Source organism: Pristiophorus japonicus, chromosome 3 (genome assembly GCF_044704955.1).
Source record: "Pristiophorus japonicus isolate sPriJap1 chromosome 3, sPriJap1.hap1, whole genome shotgun sequence".
Lineage (NCBI taxonomy): Eukaryota > Metazoa > Chordata > Chondrichthyes > Pristiophoridae > Pristiophorus > Pristiophorus japonicus.
This window is the reverse complement of record NC_091979.1, coordinates 245,885,766-245,907,257: the sequence shown is the minus strand read 5'-3', so window position 1 is coordinate 245,907,257 and position 21,492 is coordinate 245,885,766. Positions and strand designations below refer to the sequence as shown.

General features: G+C 47.4%; 1 protein-coding gene across 5 annotated transcripts in view; it reads right to left on the bottom strand.

The window, feature by feature from the left end:
- Positions 1–21,492, bottom strand: part of lzts2a (leucine zipper, putative tumor suppressor 2a) — a 259,923-nt gene that overhangs the window by 107,498 nt on the left and 130,933 nt on the right. The window contains exon 1 of one of the 5 annotated variants that reach the window (XM_070876500.1): positions 16,589–16,769. The exons of the other annotated variants lie outside the window; for them this stretch is intronic. The gene's annotated coding sequence lies outside the window, so the exon portion shown is untranslated. Of the gene's footprint in view, positions 1–16,588; positions 16,770–21,492 lie in introns of those variants that run through there. 5 annotated transcript variants of the gene reach the window in all.

Genomic DNA, 21,492 nt, shown 5'->3' with positions numbered 1-21,492 from the left:
CTCTTCCTTGGATTTAACACTATCCCTAATTTCCCTTGTTAGCCACGGTTGAGCCATCTTCCCCATTTTATTTTTACTCCAGACAGGGATGTACAATTGTTGAAGTTCATCCATGTGATCTTTAAATGTTTGCCATTGCCTATCCACCATCAACCCTTTAAGTATCACTCGCCAGTCTATTGTAGCCAATTCATGTCTCATACCATCGAAGTTACCTTTCCTTAAGTTCAGGACCCTAGTCTCTGAATTAACTGTGTCACTCTCCATTTTAATAAAGAATTCTACCATATTATGGTCACTCTTCCCCAAGGGGCCTCGCATAACAAGATTGCTAATTAGTCTTTTCTCATTACACATCACCCAATCTAGGATGGCCAGCCCTCTAGTTGGTTCCTCGACATATTGGTCCCTAATACACTCCAGGAAATCCTCCTCCACCGCATTGTTACCAGTTTGGTTAGCCCAATCAATATGCAGATTAAAGTCGCCCATGATAACTGCTGTACCTTTATTGCACACATCCCTAATTTCTTGTTTGATGCTGTTCCCAACCTCACTACTACGGTTTGGTGGTCTGTACACAACTCCCACTAGCGTTTTGTGTCAACACAAAACATTCCCCAGTTAGGTGGTGAAGGAAGATGTGGAATAAAGCTACTTTTACTCTGGCCAGTTGAGTGACTTCACCCCAATATCAGAGTAGAGTCATTACGGTACAGAAGGAAGCCACTCGGCCCATCGAGTCCATGCTGGCTCTCTGTAGTGCAATGCAGTCAGTCCCATTCCCTCGCTCTATCCCCATAGCCCTGCAAGTTCATTTCCCTCAAGTGCCGATTCAAGTTCCTTTTGAAATCATTGATCGTCTCTGCTTCCACCTTGCACTGCATCATTGTACCCGTTTCCACTTCACGCAGCAGCCACTTTTGAGGAGAAATTGAGCAGACTAGGCCCATATTCTCTGGAGTTTTAGAAGAATGAGAGGCAAACTCATTGAAACGTACAACATTTTTACAGGGCTTGACAGGGTGGATGCAGGAAGGATGTTTCCTCTGGCTGGGGAGTCTAGAACCAGGAGGTCACAGTCTCGGCCATTTAGGACTGAGATTTGGAGAAATTTCTTCACTCAGAGTGGTGAATCTTTGAAATTCCCTACCCCAGAGGGTTGTGGAGGCTTAGTCTTTGAGTATATTCATCACAGAGATCAATGTATTTTTGGATATCAAGGGATATGGGGATCGGGCAGGAAAGTGGAGTTGAGGTAGATCAGCTATGATCTTTTTGAACAGCGGAGCAGGCTCAAGGGGCTGAATGGCCTACTCCCCTCCTATCTCCTATTTCTTATGTTCTTAACCATCTCCCGTGAGATTGGCAATCTTCGTGCTAATTGAAGTGCTTTTATTGTGCAGATTCACACCCACTGGGGTTGAGACGGTCCGAATTCACTTCACATAGGACCCTTCGAGCCAGCAGAGAGGGGAGACTTTCATCCAGTCAGTCTGGCAGGGAAGCGGTTGTAGTGCTGGAGGAGGTTATAGAGATAAGCAAAGGGCAAGGCCAGGAAAGGATTTAAACAGATGGACGAGGATTTTAAATTGGACGTGTCGGAAGAACGGGAGCCAATATAAAGTAAGAAAGACTTGCATTTATATAGCGCCTCTCACGACCACCTGACCTCTCAAAGCACTTTACAGCCAATGAAGTACTTTTGGAGTGTAGGCACTGTGGATAGCGAGACAGGAGTGATGAGTTGGCGGGAACTGGTGCGAGATAGGATACGGGCAGAGAGGTTTGGAAAATGCCAATCGCAGTGACATCATCTCATCGCACCGTGTGTCTTAAATCGTTTCCGTCAAACAAAAGAGGCTCCACTGTGTGTGCCGTCTGGTGTCGCTTAAATTCCCAGGGGCAGGCTGGAATCATAAAATCATAGACATTTACAGCACAGAAGGAGGCCATTTCGGCCCATCGTGTCTGTGCCGGCCGACAAAGAGCCATCCAGTTTCATTCCATTTTCCAGCTTTTGGTCCATAGCCCTGTAGATTACGGCACTTCAAGTGCACATCCAAATACTTTTTAAATGTTACGAGGGTTTCGGTCTCTACCACCCTTTCAGGCAGCGAGTTCCAGACCCCCATCCTCTGGGTGAAAAAAGTTCTCAACTCCCCTCTAAACCTCCTACCAATTACTTTAAATCTATGCCCCTGGTTGTTGATCCCTCTGCTAAGGGGAATAGGTCCTTCCTATCCACTCTATCTAGGCCCCTCATAATTTTATACACTTCAATTAAGTCTCCCCTCAGCATTCTCTGTTCCAAAGAAAGAAGGAAAAAATATCCAATGGATGGCCTCAGCGATAATTCAGCTCGGAAGAGAAAGTAATCATTCAGAATTGTGACTCCTGACCACCATGCCATGTGGACACGGGGTGAGCAGGGAAACGATGCATGACACGGCAGAAGAATTTTTCATACCCCCGCTCTCCCTCCAGAATGTTCTGGGAGCTGCGGCGGCTCGAAAGCTGCTCGGTCAAGGGGCAATGCCCCTTTAAGAGAACCAGGCCCTGGGAAAGCATGTGTGGGAGTTGCTTTTCTATCAGCTTTAAATTGCGCAGTGTAAACACACAGAGATGCTCTTTATTTTCTTAGCAAGACAAAGCTGACTAACAGACCACTAAAACAAACCGTAACAACACATGTTGTTTTTCCCCAGTTAAGCAAATAAGCCCAATTGCTGCCGTGAATAAAAGACTGGTTTTCCACAAATGTTTTCTAAAACAGAGCCAGCATTGCCTAAAGGGCACTTGGGGAAATTATTGCCTTAACCGACTCCTGTGCACAATGCTGAACTGTAGGTTAACCAATGAGATCGCACATGTAGTTAATGGATGCTACAGTTAAGAGTAACTAATGCACCACATCTTCCAGAGCATTTGGCATGCTCTGTAGAAAGATATTTTGCCCAGCTATGGAGGTCTTGCATTATAATCACGAGCACATTGTTGAGCAAAATCATATATACTTAATGCTCTCTCATGGACTGCCTGCCACCCAAGGATACCACTTTCTTGGAACTACGATACAACAGTGACTACACTTCAAAAAGTACTTCATTGGCTGTAAAGCGCTTTGGGGTGTCCCAAGGTCGTGAATGACGCAATAGAAATGCAAAATCTCTCTTTCTTTCTCTCAAAGACGCAATGACAGATTTTATACATTAGTGGGAGGTTGTAACCCATTTGGACAGAGTACAATTTTGGGCTATGTATAAGGTTCCACTCATGACAGCAGTCTCCACGAGAGAAGCTGACTGAATAAATTGCAGTTCGAAATAACTGTTCTGAAGCATTTCTGGCCAAACGTTACTCTATTCTGTTTTTCCAACTGTGGGGGAGGGGAGAGAAAAGGGAGGTTTTATTGTGAATTGAAGCTGTAGAAAAAACAAATAAAGCGCCATATTGGGATGTTACCAAATTGCTTCATATCTAATTAATTACTTTTAAAGTGTAGCCACCATTGTGTATATAAATATACAGAGCAGAGCAGGTCTCCAGTCGTCTTGGATAACCCTTGCCACTGGACCAAGACCTAGCTCGGTCAAGCCCATGTGGTGGCTGGTGTGCAACGTCCATCCCACGTTAAAAAAAATCCACGCACAGGCATCTTCCACCCTTCAGGATGTAGTTCAGGACCTGGAATATTAGATCCTTCATTGAAACACCTGTGAACTTATCCTTTTTTGGCGTGGAAGCAAGTCATCCTTGATACAAGGGACTGCCTATGATGATAATGACTTGGGGAAAACATCCATGTGAAGTTGTGGACAGGGATTGTCAAGTATTCAACTATCATTGTAACCCATGTATAAGCTGACCTAAGTTGTACACCTTGAGAACACTGACCACAAGGGGCGAACTTGTGGGAGACACTCCTAACCTGGACTTTCCAGTATAAAAGGGGAAGCTCCACCCACCTTCACTCTCGAGGTCTTGGTAATAAAGGTAACTGGTCACAGAGTGACCTTCTCTCAAGTATGGGCCTCATGTGCATTTATGCTGTATAGTAAGGACATATCAAGGATTTTTAACCCTGCCTTTACTAAGACACATTGAGGCATTTAAGGGGAGGCTAGACAAGCATACGAGGAAGAAGGGAATAGAGGGATATGTGATAGATTTAGATGAGGAAAGATGGGAGGAGGCTCGAGTGGAGCATAAAGGCCGGTATGGACTGGTTGGGCCGAAGGGCCTGTTTCTGTGCCGTATATCCTATGTAAAGTTAGGTAGCGAGATTAATCATCTTCATGTAACACAATGCTGAATCTTTGAGTATATTCAAGTCTGAGATAGATATATTTTTGGACTCTAGGGGAACCAAGGGATCCAGAGGCAGGGCGTCATGGCAGCCCTGCAAGAGTCCTGCTGGGGTCAAAGACCGCCATCTTTCCTGGCCACTCCTGGTCCTTGGCCTGCAGGCCTTCCCCAGTCACCCGGCATGGCCTAACGGTAAAATAGTTCAAGCAACGGTCTGTGTTCATCTCCGAGGAAACTTGGCGTTGCAGCAGATTTTAATTATATTTTCAAATGAATAAATCGTTTTTTTTTAAATAGCAGACCCATTTGCTGATGCATAGAATCATAGAGCGATACAGCACAGGAGGAGGCCATTCGGCCCATCGTGCCCGTGCCGGCTCTTGGAACGAGCTGTCCAATTCGTCCCACTCCCCCTGCTCTTTCCCCACAGCCTTGTAAATTAAGGGGCGGAAATTGCCCCCTCCTTAAGGTCCATAATGGGGCGGTAAGGCCTCCCTGACCGGGGCAGGTGGATGGGATGACCGGACCAGGGGTGGCGGAAACAGGTTTCTGCCCTCCCGCCCGGTGTACTGACACCGTTGGTCATTCACGGACCCCTTTCCGCCCCACGGGGGAAATTGCCAGCCGTCGCGGCTCGGTGCCCCCGGCCACATCTCCCAGCGGGAAGCTGCCAGTGGCTGGGCAGTGTGTCCGCCCTTAAAGAGGCGAGTGCGCCGCGGCGGCCACCATGTTATTTTAATTGTTGGCCAACGCTGCAGTCGGCCCGACAATGGCGGCCACGGGTTTGGCCAGGCTGTCAGACTGCTGGTCCAGTTGAAGCCCTCCCTGGTGGCCATCTCTAAAGTGGCTGCAGAGCTCGCAGCGGCCCCTCCCCCCCCCACCTCTAACTGAAGGATTCAGGCGGAGAATTATTGTTTAATTCAGATTATCCACCCCGTTTGGGCGGAAGGCAATTTTTCCCCATAAATGTTTTCCCTTCAAGTAAGAAATAGGAGCAGGAGTCGGTCATTTGGCCCCTTGAGCCTGCTCCACCATTCAATATGGGAGGAAAAGCAATGTGTGAGGAGGACACAAAAAATCTGCAAAAGGAGATAGACAGGCTGAGTGAGTAGACAAAAATTTGGCAGATGGAGTATAATGTTGGAAAGTGGGAGGTCATGCACTCTGATAGAAAAAAAATCAAAGAGCAAGTTATTATTTAAATGGAGAAAGATTGCAAAGTGCTGCAGTACAGCGGGACCTGGGGGTACTTGTGCATGAAACATAAAAGGATAGTATGCAGGTACAGCAAGTGATCAGGAAGGCCATTGGAATCTTGGCCTTTATTGCAAAGAGGATGGAGTATAAAAACAGGGAAGTCTTACGACAGCTATATAAGGTATTGGTGAGGCCACACCTGGAATACTGTGTGCAGTTTTGGTTTCCATATTTACGAAAGAATATACTTGCTTTGGAGGCAGTTCAGAGAAGGTTCACTAGGTTGATTCCGGGGATGAGGGGGTTGACTTATGAGGAAAGGTTGAGTAGGTTGGGCCTCTACTCATTGGAATTCAGAAGAATGAGAGTTGATCTTATCGAAACGAATAAGGTTCTGAGGGGGCTTGACAAGGTGGATAGAGAGAGGATGTTTCCACTGATGGGGAAGATTGGAACTAGAGGGTATGATCTTAGAATAAGGGGCCGCCTATTTAAAACAGAGATGAGGGGATATCTCTTCTCTGAGGGTTGTAAATCTGTGAAATTCGTTGGCTCAGAGAGCTGTGGAAGCTGGGACATTGAATAAATTTAAGACAGAAATAGACAGTTTCTTAAACGATAAGGGGTTATGGGAAGCGGGCGGGGAAGTGGAGCTGAGTCCATGATCAGATCAGCCATGATCTTATTGAATGTCGGAGCAGGCCCGAGGGGCCGTATGGCCTACTCCTGTTCCTATTTCTTATGTTCTTATGTTCTTAATAAGATCATGGCTGATCTGATCATGGACTCAGCTCCACTTCCCTGCCCACTCCCCATAACTTCCTTATTGCTCAAAAATCTGGCTAGCTCCACCTTCAATATATTCAATGACCCAGCCTCCACAGCTCAGTGGGGCAGAGAATTCCACAGATTTACAACCCTCAGAGAAGAAATTCCTCCTCATCTCAGTTTTAAATGGGTGACCCCTTATTCTAAGACAATGTCCCCTAGTTTTAGTTTCCTCTATGCGTGGAAATATCCTCTGTGCATTCACCTTGTCGAGCCCCCTCATTATCTCATGTTTCAATAAGATCACCTGAACTCCAATGTGTATAGGCCCAAATTGCTCAACCTATCTTCATAAGTCAACCCCCTCATCTCCAGAATCAACCGAGTGAACCTGCTCTGAACAGCCTCCGATGCAAGTATATCCTTCCTTAAATACGGAGACCAAAACTGTACGCAGTACTCAAGATGTGGACTCACCAATACCCTGTACAGTTGTAGCAGGCCTTCTCTGCTTTTATACTCTATCCCCTTTGCAATAAAGTCCAACATTCCATTTGCCTTCCTGATTACTTGCAGTACCTGCATACTAACTTTGTGTGTTTCATGCACAAGGACCCCCAGGTCCCTCTGTACTGCAGCACCTTGCAATTTTTCTCCATTTAAATTATAACTTGCTTTTCTATTTTTTCTTCCAAAGTAGATAACCTCACATTTTCCCATGTTATACTCCATCTGCCAAATTTTTGCCCACTCACTTAGCCTGTCTATATCCCTTTGCAGATTATTTGTGTCGTCTTCACAATTTGCTTTCCCACCCATCTTTGTATCAGCAAACTTGGCTACATTACACACGGTCCCTTCATCCAAGTCATTAATATAGATTGTAAATAACTGAGGCCCCAGCACCGATCCCTGCGGCACCCCACTAGTCACGGTTTGCCAACCAGAAAATGACCCATTTATCCCGACTCTTTGTTTTCTGTTAGTTAGCCAATCCTCTATCCATGCTAATATATTATCCGCATTCCCTTATACAAGAACATAAGCATAAGAAATAGGAGCAGGAGTAGGCCATACGGCCCCTCGAGCCTGCTCTGCCATTTAATACGATCATGGCTGATCTGATCATGGACTCAGGTCCACTTCCCTGCACACTCCCCATAACCCCTTATTCCCTTATTGGTTAAGAATATATCCAATTCCCTTTTTAAAGTTACAACTGAATCTGCTCCCACCACCCTTTCAGCCGTGCATTCCAGATCACAACAACTCGCTGCGTAAAAATGTTTCCTCGGGTTGTCTCTTAGAAACATAGAAAATAGGTGCAGGAGTAGGCCATTCGGCCCTTCTAGCCTGCACCGCCATTCAATGAATTCATGGCTGAACATGCAACTTCAGTACCCCATTCCTGCTTTCTCACCATACTTCTTGTCTACTTGCCAATCACTGTAAACCGGTGTCCTCTGGTTCCTGACTCTCCTGCTACTGTAAACAGTTTCTCCTTATTTACTCTATCAAAACCCTTCTTTTTTTTTGTTTAAGAAAAGGAATTGGAATGAAATGATGACGGATAATGGGAGAGGAGGGAAAGGAGTGACTCACTTTGTGCTGGAGTACAACCAGTCAGTACACAACATTACTGCTTGGAAACAACATCCCTTGTAGCAATGAGCCGTGGCTTGTACGCTAAGGGGATAAGGGCATAAGGGGTTATGGGGAGCGGGCGGGGAAGTGGAGCTGAGTCCATGATCAGATCAGCCATGATCTTATTGAATGGCAGAGCAGGCTCAAGGGGCCGTATGGCCTACTCCTGCTCCTATTTCTTATGTTCTTATCTTGTCTAACAAGTGCTGCATTAGATCTTTGAAACGCTGTGCTTTCACGTCAAGGCCGCATTCCGTTTGTGTCAGGTAAATGAAGGCAATCTCTCAGCACTCGTGCCAGCCAGCTACCCGCACCCCCCCACCCCGTCGTTTCCCCCCCCCCCTCCCTGCCCGAGACCCTGTGTGCAGTGGGTGGTATGGAATTGTTACCTGCTGCTCATTATTGACTGCTCACAAACAACAAGGGCCTGGATCATTGACTTGAGAACGTTCCCTAATAATGCAAGGCTCCTGCTGAGCATTTCAGTTTCCCAGAGCTGGAGTGCTTTAAGAAATTATTTTTTTCCTCTTTCCTCGTTTCTTCTTCGAGGCGTGGCTCAGTGAGTAGCACCCTCGCCTCTGAGTCAGAAGGTTGTGGGTTCAAGTCCCACTCCAGGGACTTGAGCACAAAGAAATCTAGGCTGACACTGCACTGTCGGAGGTGCCGTCTTTCGGATGAGACGTTAAACCGAGGTCCCGTCTGCCCTCTTAGGTGGACGTAAAAGATCCCATGGCACTATTTCGAAGAAGAGCAGGGGAGTTATCCCTGGTGCACTGACCAATATTTATTCCTCAATCAACATAAAAAACAGATGATCTGGTCATCATCACATTGCTGTTTGTGGGAGCTTGCTGTGCGCAGACTGGCTGCCGCATTTCCCACATTACAACAGTGACTATGCTCCAAAAGTACTTAATTGGCTGTGAAGCGCTTTGAGACATCCCTTTCTTTCTTTCTGTCCCTTTCACTTGGATCATTGTCCCAGCTTCCAATTCAGATACAGAAATTCATGGCTGTTTATAGTAGAAAATGATTTAAGACAATTCCACTCAAGTGTCAGCCATAACTTAGTGGGTAGCACTCTCACCTTAGAGTCAGAAGGTTGTGAGTTCCAGTCCCACTCCAGGGACTTGAGCACAAAAATCTAGGCTGACACTCCAGTGCAACACTGAGGGAGTGCTGCACTGTTAGAGGTGCTGTCTTTTGGATGAGACGTTAAACCGAAGCCCTTTTGCCCTCTCAGGTCGATGCAACAGATCCAATGGCACTATTTCAAGGAAGAGCAGGGGAGTTATCCCTGGTGTCCTGACCAATATTTATCCCTCAGCCAACATCACAAACAGATTATTTCATAATTTATCTCATTGCTGTGCATAAATTGGCTGCCGTGTTTCCTACATTACAACAGTGATTACACATCAAAAAGTACTTCATTGGCTGTAAAGTGCTAGGAGATGTCTTGAGCTATAAACACAGTTTTTTTTCCTCTCCTGAAGGAGTTGGCACTTGCTGTACAAGGCGCCGGCAGCTTCCGGTGCCTTACCACAGGGGGCCGATTTGCAAGTGAGCCTGGACGGTGAGTGTCAGCCAGGTATTGGTGACTATGGGAGACAGACTGAACCTGATCCTGTCCTTGACCAATGGTGTACATGCAGGGGGGCGGGGGGGGAAATCAGGCCAATACTTCCAGAGACAGGGATGACCAAATGGAGGGTAGTGGCCTATTCCGGTCTTGTATAGCGCAATGTGCGCGCGCTCGCACACTCACTCGCGCACACACACTCGCACACACACTGGCCAGTGCACCAGGGATAATTCCCCTGCTCTTCTTCAAAATAGTGTCGTGGGATCTTTTACGTCCACCTGAGGGCAGACGGGACCTCGATTTAATGTCTCATCCGAAAGACGGCACCTCTGATAGTGCAGTGTCAGTCTAGATTGCTTTGCGCTCACACACACACACACAAACGCGTGTTCACTCACACACACCTCACACACATTCCAGCAGGAACCACTACTTAGCAATCAGGAGCGCGAGCTCCTGGGCTGATTTCACTCCTGCCCCTGCCCAGCCCTCGTGTGTCGAGCCCAATCACAGCATCCCACTGCAAGCCAAGCCCGGAGTTAAAAACAACTGCACATCGTGTACTGTACATTTGGGAATTGTCTGCAAAACAGCTGCAGATTTGACAGATGCAAAAATTTCCAGCTGCACGCTGAGCAGAGACTCAAGGACTTGGACGCAGTCCGTGTGACACTTCATTGCAAAACGTACTCAACAATATGCTCCACAGCACAAACTACAGTCTGTGTACCTATTCCTTCTTAATAAACTTAGGACAACCGAAGCTTTCATTGCTAAAAGCTGCGCATCAAATGTACTGATCAACAACAGGAGACTAATTACTTCATAGAGTGCGACGATGCAGTTGGACTGACCATCATGTCACCTGATACATGGCAACAATCAAAACAAACCGCTAATAGCAGGCAGCTGAGGCAACACCTCAGGAAGGCCGGTCACACTGCAATAACTTCACGGTCAAAGTAAAACCAGCAGCAGTCCACATATTGAACATTTCCCTCGCAAGCTCCTTCCTTCAGATATAATTAACACTGCTAACATTTGAATAGCTGGACAACAACAAACGTGTAAGTATATAGCGCCTTTAACATAGCACAACGTCCCAAGGCTCTTCACAGGAGTGCTATCAAACAAATTGACAGTCTCATAAGGAGGTATTAGGAAGATGAGGTGCATTTTAAGGAATGAAACATAAGCACATGAGGAATAGGAGCAGGAGGAGGTCATTCGGTCCATGTTTAATACTACCGCATTATAGTGTAGCTCTCCTGTCTGATCTGTACTGGTTCAAAATAGAAAAGGGACACGGGGTTGAGGCATGAAGGGATTTGTTGGACATTATTGTTTGCTGATTTGATTCTACCACCAGCTGCCCATGTACAGCAGACTCCTCAAGTCGCTGGAGAAATACCTCCAACGATGTCTCCGCAACAACCTATAAATCCACTGGGAGGACAGACGTATCAATGTTAGCGTCCTCGACCAGGCCAACATCCCCAGCATTGAAGCACTGACCACACTTGATCAGCTCCGCTGGGCAGGCCACTCCCAAAGCAAGCACACTAATCGGAACTCCTTCACGGCAAACGAGCCAAAGGTGGGCAGCAGAAACATTACAAGCACACCCTCAAAGCCTCCCTGATAAATTGCAACATCCCCACTGACACCTGGTCGTCCCTGGCCAAAGACCGCCCTAAGTGGAGGAAGTGCATCCAGGAGGGTGCTGAGCACCTCGAGTCCCATCGCCGAGAGCATGCAGAAACCAAGCGCAGGCAGCGGAAAGAGCGTGCGGCAAACCAGTCTCATCCACCCCTTCCCTCAATGACTACCTGTTCCACCTGTGACAGAGACTTGGTTCTCGTATTGGTCTGTACAGCCACCTAAGAACTCATGTTAAGAGTGGAAGCAAGACTTCTTCGATTCCGAGGGACTGCCTATGATGATGATCAATATGTAAAATGGAGATTTTAAACTGGAATTTAGTGTTCATGCGAAGTCCTTCTGCTCCGTCACCATTTGTTGTGTGTGTGTGTGTGTGTGTGGGGTGGAGGGGCCTAAGAAACCATACCTAACCATTGCCACCATCTGTAGGCCTAGCCCGTTTCCCAGGCAATGGGTGGCAGAGTGAGAAATGCCACCGGCTCATTTTCATCCCCATCACGTTACCGGGCCTGGAAACATCAACAACAACAACTTGTGTTTATATAGCGCCTTTAAAGTAGTGAAACGTTCCAAGGTGCTTCACAGGAGTATCACGAGATCAAAATTTGAGCCACATCAAGTAGAAATTAGTGCAGGTGACTGTGATATATTCACAGAGCACAAGCACACACAGCTTTCTAACATGGCAGGCAGCTCTCGGAAGTCTCCGGAACCTGCTGATTCTGTTTAACTATTAACTCTATAGTTGCAGTACACAATACTTCCACATCCACAGTGTGGAGCTGCCAGCATTACAAGCTCACAGACATTACACTGACCAAAAGCTTGGTCAAAGAGGTAGGTTTTAAGGAGCGTCTTGAAGGAGGAAAGAGAGGTGGAGAAGCGGAGAGGTTTAGGCAGGGAGTTCCAGAGCTTAGGGCACGAGGCAACAGAAGGCACGGCCACTAATGGTTGAGCGATTATAATAAGGGACGCTCAGGAGGGCAGAATTAGAGAAGCGCAGACATCTCGGGGGGGGGGGGGGAGGTGGGGGAAGGGGGAAAGGGGGTTGTGGGGCTACAGGACATTAGAGATAGGGTGTAGGGTAGAATGTGGGAGGCCAGATAGGAGAGCGTTGGAATAGGGATGAGAATTTTGAAATCGGGACGTTGCTTAACCAGGAGCCAATGTAGGTCAGCGAGCACAGGGGGTGATGGGTGAGCGGTGCGAGTTAGGACATGGGCAGCCGAGTTTTGGATCACCTCGAGTTTACGTAGGGTAGAATGCTGGAGGCCAGCCAGGAGTGCGTTGGAGTAGTCAAGTCTAGAGGTAACAAAGGCACGGATGAGGGCTTCAGCAGTGGATGATCTGAGGCAGTGGCGGAGATGGAGGTGGAAATAGGCGGTCTTAGTTATGCTGTGGCTGTGTGGTCAAAAGCTCATTTCAGGGTCAAATATGATGCCAAGGTTCCAAAGAGTCGGGCTCAGACTCAGACAGGAGCTGGGGGGAGGGATGGAGTCGGAGGCTGTGGCACAGCCCCAAAAGCATTAGGCTTTCTTTTTTTATATTTGGCAAGAAGTGCAGACTGAATGGGGAAAGGGGGCGGCTGAGGTTACCGGCTTCGCTGCAGGACCAGACAGGCAAAATGGTGATGGCTTGTGGCAGACAGGCTGGTTTCGGCTTCCTCCGTCGGCACGGGTTCAAAAACCTGGAATTCCTTGCCTCGACACTATAGAGGGAGCGCGATCACTGTGGCAACTAAGGGCCTCGGTTCAGCATTTGATCCAGAGGACTGCAGGCCGACAATACAACAACAGTGCGCGAGATTGTGGTGAGGAGAGGACTGGGTTTGGCCGTGATTGGCTCCTCCGATGATGCCTGATCTGCGGACATTAACAGTCCCATGGGAGGACAGATGCACCAACATTAGCGTCCTCGACCAGGCCAACATCCCCAGCATTGAAGCACTGACCACACTCGATCAGCTCCGCTGGGCAGGCCACATTGTCCGCATGTCAGACATGAGACTCCCAAAGCAAGCGCTCTACTTGGAACTCCTTCACGGCAAACGAGCTAAAGGTGGGCAGAGGAAACGTTACAAGGACATCCTCAAAGCCTCCCTGATAAAGTGCAACTTCCTCACCGACACCTGGGAGTCCCTGGCCAAAAATGGCCCTAAGTGGAGGAAGTGCATCTGGGAGGGCGCTGAGCACCTCGAGTCTCATCACCGAGAGCATGCAGAAATCAAGCGCAGGCAGCGGAAAGAGCGTGCGGCAAATCTGTCCCACCCTCCCTTTCCTTTAATGACTATCTGTCTCACCTGTGACAGAGACTGTGGTTCTCATATTGGACTGTTCAGCCACCTAAGGACTCATTTTAAGAGTGGAAGCAAATCTTCCTAGATTCCGAGGGACTGCCTATGATGATGATGATGATGGAGGTGTGTATACACACACACATACGCAAATACTTCGGTGAGATATATTGGAAGCTGCCCAATACCTGTGGAACTGCACCTCAGAGAGGAAAAGAGAAACAGGGTGGAAAAAGAACAGATATATATGAATCCACCCTGTCTAGCCCAGTCCCAATTTCGCCCTTGGATTCAATGCCGAGCCCTGCAAGGTGGGAGGCCTGACTAATCCCAGACCAATTCTGAAAAAAAAAACTCCCCCAGTGTATATACAGGAAAAGGATTCTTTTTAATCGTGGGATTCAAAGTGCAGACTCTCACGATTATTTGCTGGCAAATGTTTTTGTCTGGCTGGCTTGTCAGTAATTAAAGGGCGGTAACAACACGGGAATTGACGTTGCTGTTTCGATAAAGGTGAGAGGGCAGAGTGATGTAATCGGTGAGACAATGTTCCCCTATGTCATCAACCGTATACAATGGTCCAAATGTATTACAATATAAGGAAAGGTTAAAGTAGCACTGCCCTCACTGCAGAGTAGGGTAGGACAGCAGAGTTTACAGAGCAGCTACGGAAGCGAATTCACTCAAAGTCTGCCTCCTGCAGGTATACAGCCCTTTTTAATGAAATTAAAAGGTTCGGCAATCCGTTGTAAGGTCAGAAAACGTCATCACTCCCCATCACGTAGGTGGCTCAGTGGGTAGCACTCTCACCCCTCTGAGTCAGAGGGTTGTGGTTTCAAGCTCCACTCCAGACACTTGAGCCCATAATCAGGCTGACACCCCCAGTGCAGTACCAATGTTGATTTTCCAGCTGAGCTGATCTTAATTTTAAGCAAATATCCTTTGAGAATATTAGTAATGCATCTTGGGTCTCCAGTCGTCTTGGTTAACCTTGCCACTGGACCAAGACCAAGCTCTGTCAAGCCCGTGTGGTGGCTGGTGTGCAACGGCCACCCCATGTTAAAAGAATCCATGCACAGGCATCTTCCACCCTTCAGTACGTAGTTCGGGACCTCGAATTTCAGGTCCCTCATTGAAACGTCTGTGAACTCATCCCTTTTTGGTGTGGAAGTGGGCCATCCTCGATTCGAGGGACTGCCTAATACTATACTAGTGCTGAGGGGGTGCCGCACTGTCTTCGGATGAGACGTTAAACCAAGGTCCCCACAGGTGGATGTAAAAGATCCCATGACACTATTCGAAGAGGAGCAAGGGAGTTCTCCCCAATGTCCCAGCCAATATTTATTCCTCAACCAACATCATTAAAACCGATTATCTGGTCATTATCTCACTGCTGTCTGTGGGAGCTTGCTGTGCACAAGTTGGCTGCCGCGTTTTCTACATTACAACAGTGACTGCACTCCAAAAGTCCTTCATTGGTTGTAAAGTGCTTTGGGACATCCCGAGGTTGTGAAAGGCACTGTGTTTATTTTCTTTTGCGACCTCCTTGGTAGAGTATCCCTTTCTCAGTGTGAATATTTTGACTCGCTAGGAGGTGCAGAAGAGTGGCCTGGTTGGGGTGGCTCTTGCTCACAGTCGGGAAATGTACAGCTTCTGATCACCAGCCTCCCCTACTAGTTTGGCTCTCAATGGAAAAGATGGCTTGCTGTAGTGTTGATGCTCCACCACCTGATGTCAATAGCACCATCAATGACCTTAACAGTGCAGTGGATCCCATCCGCTACCACACTGTGGCTTATTCTCTTGTTATTTTGTGCATCTTGTCTTTTTTGTATTTCAACCTCTGAATTGTTCCTCAAAATTAATGGACTGTCCCAAGAACATTTGACTGCCTGACATGTGCATTTCCCGCTTGTACGATTGGTACTGTTCCAACCGTGTTACAATCTGCCTCTATCTTCACGCATTCCAGCAATCTCAAATTCATTTCAATATAATGCACCTTGGGATGATGGCGGCTGGCAGTGGCTCTGAACAAACGCAGTGCGACACGGTGTAACCCAGCCACCATTTTGTGCCAACGGCTCCCCATTTTGCTCAGTCGCTCCTCCATTTTGTCTGTCGGCCTGAATTTGCCTCGGCTTAATTGTCGGTGCGCTGCAGGTACAGAGTGGGCGAAAGGCGTGCGATGTTACCGTGCTAACTTTTAGCCCCCCCCCCACCCGACTTGGGGCTCCTTAGGACCAACAACAGAGGCCTGTAAATCAGACGCAGGCGGGAGCCTCGAATGGACATTTTACTGTCGGCATTCGAGCCATAATATTGATTCCTCCTAACGTGAGGGAATGTTTCACCCTCGTTCAGCCAGCACGCAGCCTCCCAGTATTTTTCCATTGTCCTTCGTGCGAGACTGTCAAAGGGAACTGCACCAAAACTGCAAATACTTTCTGCAACAACAAAAAAAAGCACCCAGCCCTCCAGAGGTTAAGTCCTTGCTGCAGTGTAATGGCCAGAACCTGAACTAATTATACTAACCAATGGATCAGGGCTCTCCAAGGGGGACGAGCGAAGGATCTCTTAACATGAGAGGGCAGGTTGGGTTCCCTCCAACCCACCACCCACACTCCACTGAAGCAGCTCAGTGAACAAAGCAAATGAAGTCAAGAGAGAGAGGGGGAGAGAGAGAGAGAAACGACAGCACAAAGCACAGCTTCAGCTAATTCACTCAGCCAGCCCCCGACTCCCTTTCTCACCACTTTGCTTCTGCTCAATAAATTTTAAAAAAATCGACAGCCGACTCTTTTGACTTCCCGCCTGAACACAAAACGTTGCTTTGACTAGCCCGCACAGGAGAGAGGAGACAGACATAAAAGGTGACTTTCAAAACTATAGCCAGCACCAGAAACAGTTTCAATCGGCCAAAAAACACACAAATGCAGAGGCAAAAACCAGCAGAGATCTAACCTACATTCCCCCCGAAAACTACTGCTTATAATCAGGCCGCTTCTGCAAGTAGCATTTTGTTTAAAACGTTTCGAAACTTTAACACGCTATTTTTTTTTTTAATGAAGTGAGTTGCCTTCTTCCCAGCTCCCACACAAGGCACATTGATAACTTGCCGGGCTGCTTACCGCTGCTTGTAGCTTCCTCCATGGTTCCTCTCAGCCAGGAGCATCCACTGCACATGCAAATTCAGAAAGAAAAGACCCTGTCTGCTGTTCGCCTGCCGACTTCAGGCAGCAGAGCAAATCTCAGCAGCGACACAATCTGTAAATCGCTCTCCGCCTCTCGCACACTCCTTGCAGGCTGGGAAGTGAGTCCTTCTCTAGTCAGCCCAGAGTCGCAGTCCCTCCGAGCTGTCAGTGCACTGCCCGCCTCCAAATGATGCAGCCAACCCACTCCCAGCTCCTCTCCTTATAGTTCTGGCCTCTGGGTGTACTTTAAGGGGCTGGATGGAGTACAGCTTTCTTAAAGCTGACATATTCCCTGTTGTTGGCCTGAAGCCTTGATTTTTTTTTAAACTACGCGAGGAGGAGTTTAATCAATTATTTTATCCCCCTAACTCTTTCTCCCTTGTTAAACCTCTCAAAGAGATTGCATTACATTCCAGAACACAGGTTTCTGAAACGATTTTTTTTTCCAGATATATAAACTGTTTTTTCTGTGGCTCAGTGGGCAGCGCTCACTCTCGCCTCTGAGTCAGAAGGTTGTGGGTTCAAGTCCCACCCCAGGAGTTTGAGCACAAAAAACATCTAGGCTGACAGTCCCAGTGCAGTGCTGCACTGTCGGAGGTGCCGTCTTTCGGATGAGACGTTAAACTGAGGCTCCGTCTGCTCTCTCAAGTGGACGTAAAAGATCCCATGGCATTATTTCGAAGAGGAGCAGGGGTGTTATCCCCGGTGTTTCAACCCAATATTTATCCCTCAGTCTACATAACAAAAAACAGATTATCTGCTCGTTATCACATTGCTGTTTGTGGGAGCTTGCTGTGCACAAATTGGCTGCTGCGTTTCCCACATTGCAACAGTGACTACACTCCAAATGTACTTCATCGGCTGTAAAGCGATTTGAGATGTTCGGTGGTTGTGAAAGGCGCTATGTCTCAATGTTGTGCAGTCCTACAGGCGGTGACACTCCGTATAGCGTCCGTAGGCTATTTGACTTGCAGGGTGCCACAATGCTATTTTCACCCAATGTACACACGTGTGTACATTGTTCAGCGGATTGAGATGTTTTTTTCGCCTTCACGGACCAGGGTCAGTTCGGCAGATACTTTATCACTGGCATTTTACCACTGGCCAAGCGGAGATCAAGTAACTCCGCACATACCCGACATTTCAACCTTTTCTTCAGTAATAAGGGGTCAGTACATCAGTGGCTCAGTGGGCAGCATCCTCGGTTCAGAGTCAGAAGGTTGTGGGTTCAAATTCTGCTCCAGAGAATTGAGCACAAAAATCAAGACTGACACTCCCAATGCAGCGCTGAGGGAGTGCCACACTGTCGGTACGAGACGTTAAACCAAGGCCTCATCTGCTCCCTCAGGTGGATGTCAAAACATCCCAAGGCACTATTTCGAAGAAAAATAGGGACGTTTCTTCAACAATTCCAGAGGTGCTACGCCTCACTGGGGCGCAGTCCTGCAGGCAGTGACACTGTCGACAGTGAGTGTCAGCAGACCATTCATCTTGGAGGGCATTACAGTCATACACTGTCATTCCTTCATCACAATCCCGACACTCCCAACCCAACAATATTGGAAACATAGAAACATAGAAAATAGGTGCAGGAGTAGGCCATTCGGCCCTTCCAGCCTGCACCACCATTCAATGAGTCCATGGCTGAACATGCAACTTCAGTACCCCATTCCTGCTTTCTCACCATACCCCTTGATCCCCCGAGTAGTAAAGACTTCATCTAACTCCTTTTTGAATATATTTAGTGAATTGGCCTCAACAACTTTCTGTGGTAGAGAATTCCACGGGTTCACCACTCTCTGGGTGAAGAAATTCCTCCTCATCTCGGTCCTAAATGGCTTACCCCTTATCCTTAGACTGTGTCCCCTGGTTCTGGACTTCCCCAACATTGGGAACATTCTTCCTGCATCTAACCTGTCTAACCCCGTCAGAATTTTAAACGTTTCTATGAGGTCCCCTCTCATTCTTCTGAACTCCAGTGAATACAAGCCCAGTTGATCCAGTCTTTCTTGATAGGTCAGTCCCGCCATCCCGGGAATCAGTCTGGTGAACCTTCGCTGCACTCCCTCAATAGCAAGAATGTCCTTCCTCAGGTTAGGAGAACAAAACTGTACACAATACTCCAGGTGTGGTCTCACCAAGGCCCTGTACAACTGTAGCAACACCTCCCTGCCCCTGTACTCAAATCCCCTCGCTATGAAGGCCAACATGCCATTCGCTTTCTTAACTGCCTGCTGTACCTGCATGCCAACCTTCAATGACTGATGTACCATGACACCCAGGTCTTTTTGCACCTCCCCTTTTCCTAATCTGTCACCATTCAGATAATAGTCTGTCTCTCTGTTTTTACCACCAAAGTGGATAACCTCACATTTATCCAGATTATACTTCATCTGCCATGCATTTGCCCACTCACCTAACCTATCCAAGTCGCTCTGCAGCCTCATAGCATCCTCCTCGCAGCTCACACTGCCACCCAACTTAGTGTCATCCGCAAATTTGGAGATACTACATTTAATCCCCTCGTCTAAATCATTTATGTACAGTGTAAACAGCTGGGGCCCCAGCACAGAACCTTGCGGTACCCCACTAGTCACTGCCTGCCATTCTGAAAAGTCCCCATTTACTCCTGCTCTTTGCTTCCTGTCTGACAACCTGTTCTCAATCCATGTCAGCACACTACCCCCAATCCCATGTGCTTTAACTTTGCACATTAATCTCTTGTGTGGGACCTTGTCGAAAGCCTTCTGAAAGTCCAAATATACCACATCAACTGGTTCTCCCTTGTCCACTCTACTGGAAACATCCTCAAAAAATTCCAGAAGATTTGTCAAGCATGATTTCCCTTTCACAAATCCATGCTGACTTGGACCTATCATGTCACCTCTTTCCAAATGCGCTGCTATGACATCCTTAATAATTGATTCCATCATTTTACCCACTACCGATGTCAGGCTGACCGGTCTGTAATTCCCTGTTATCTCTCTCCCTCCTTTCTTCTCGTACTTCATTTTCCCTGCCCTAATCAAACCCTTTGTCCTCCTCTGCTGAGTTCTAAATTTCTCCCAGTCCCCGGGTTCGCTGCTATTTCTGGCCAATTTGTATGCCACTTCCTTGGCTTTAATACTATCCCTGATTTCCCTTGATAGCCACGGTTGAGCCACCTTCCCTTTTTTATTTTTACGCCAGACAGGAATGTACAATTGTTGTAGTTCATCCATGCGGTCTCTAAATGTCTGCCATTGCCCATCCACAGTCAACCCCTTAAGTATCATTTGCCAATCTATCCTAGCCAATTCACGCCTCATACCTTCAAAGTTACCCTTCTTTAAGTTCTGGACCATGGTCTCTGAATTAACTGTTTCATTCTCCATCCTAATGCAGAATTCCACCATATTATGGTCACTCTTCCCCAAGGGGCCTCGCACAACGAGATTGATAATTAATCCTCTCTCATTACACAACACCCAGTCTAAGATGGCCTCCCCCCTAGTTGGTTCCTCGACATATTGGTCTAAAAAACCATCCCTTGTGCATTCCAGGAAATCCTCCTCCACCGTATTGCTTCCAGTTTGGTTACCTCAATCTATGTGCATATTAAAGTCACCCATTATAACTGCTGCACCTTTATTGCACGCACCCCTAATTTCATGTTTGATGCCCTCCCCAACATCACTACTACTGTTTGGAGGTCTGTACACAACTTCCACTAACGTTTTTTGCCCTTTGGTGTTCTGCAGCTCTACCCATATAGATTCCACATCATCCAAGCTAATGTCCTTCCGAACTATTGCCTTAATTTCCTCCTTAACCAACAATGCTACCCCACCTCCTTTTCCTTTTATTCTATCTTTCCTGAATGTTGATTACCCCTGGATGTTGAGTTCCCAGCCCTGATCATCCTGGAGCCATGTCTCCGTAATCCCAATCACATCATATTTGATAACATCTATTTACACAGTTAATTCATCCACCTTATTATGGATACTCCTTGCATTAAGACACAAAGACTTCAGGCTTGTTTTTTTAACACCTTTTGTCCTGGAGCTGCACCTTCAACCACAAGTAGATATCAAAACATTGGACGAGTTCACCACAGTCTCTGTTTCTTTCCAATACATTGTACAGCGCTACACTTTTGTGACGCAGCGAGTTAAACCGCTACCACCCCCACCCCCCACACAAACCCGCGACCTCTGCCCCCTCAAAGGACAAGGGCAGCAGGCGCATGGGAAGACAACCACCTCCAAGGCACACACTATCCGGACTTGGACATATATCGCAGTTCTTTCATCATTGTGGGAGCACCTTTAGCACACGGACTACGTCGGTTCAAGGCGGCGGCCCATCACTACCGTCTCAAGGGCAACTGAGGGCGGGCAATAAATGTTGGCCTTGCCAGTGACACACAGATCCCAGGAACATTTAAAAAAAAAATACACATACATAGACACAAATATACATATGCACACATGACTATTCCAATGTACTCCTGGCTGGTCTCCCACATTCTACCCTACATAAACTAGAGGCGATCCAACACTTGGCTGCCCGTGTCGTAACTCGCACCAAGTCCTGCTCACCCATCACCCCCTGTGCTCGATGACCTACATTGGCTTCTGGTTAAGCAATGCCTCGATTTCAAAATTCTCATCCTTATTTTCAAATCCCTCCAAGGCCTCACCCCTCCCTATCTCTGTAACCTCCTCCAGCCTCATAACCACCCCCCCACCCACAAGATGTCTGCACTCCTCTAATTCCGCCCTATTGAACATCCCTGATTATAATCGTTCAACCACTGGTGGCCGTGCCTTCTGTTGCCTGGGCCCCAAGCTCTGGCA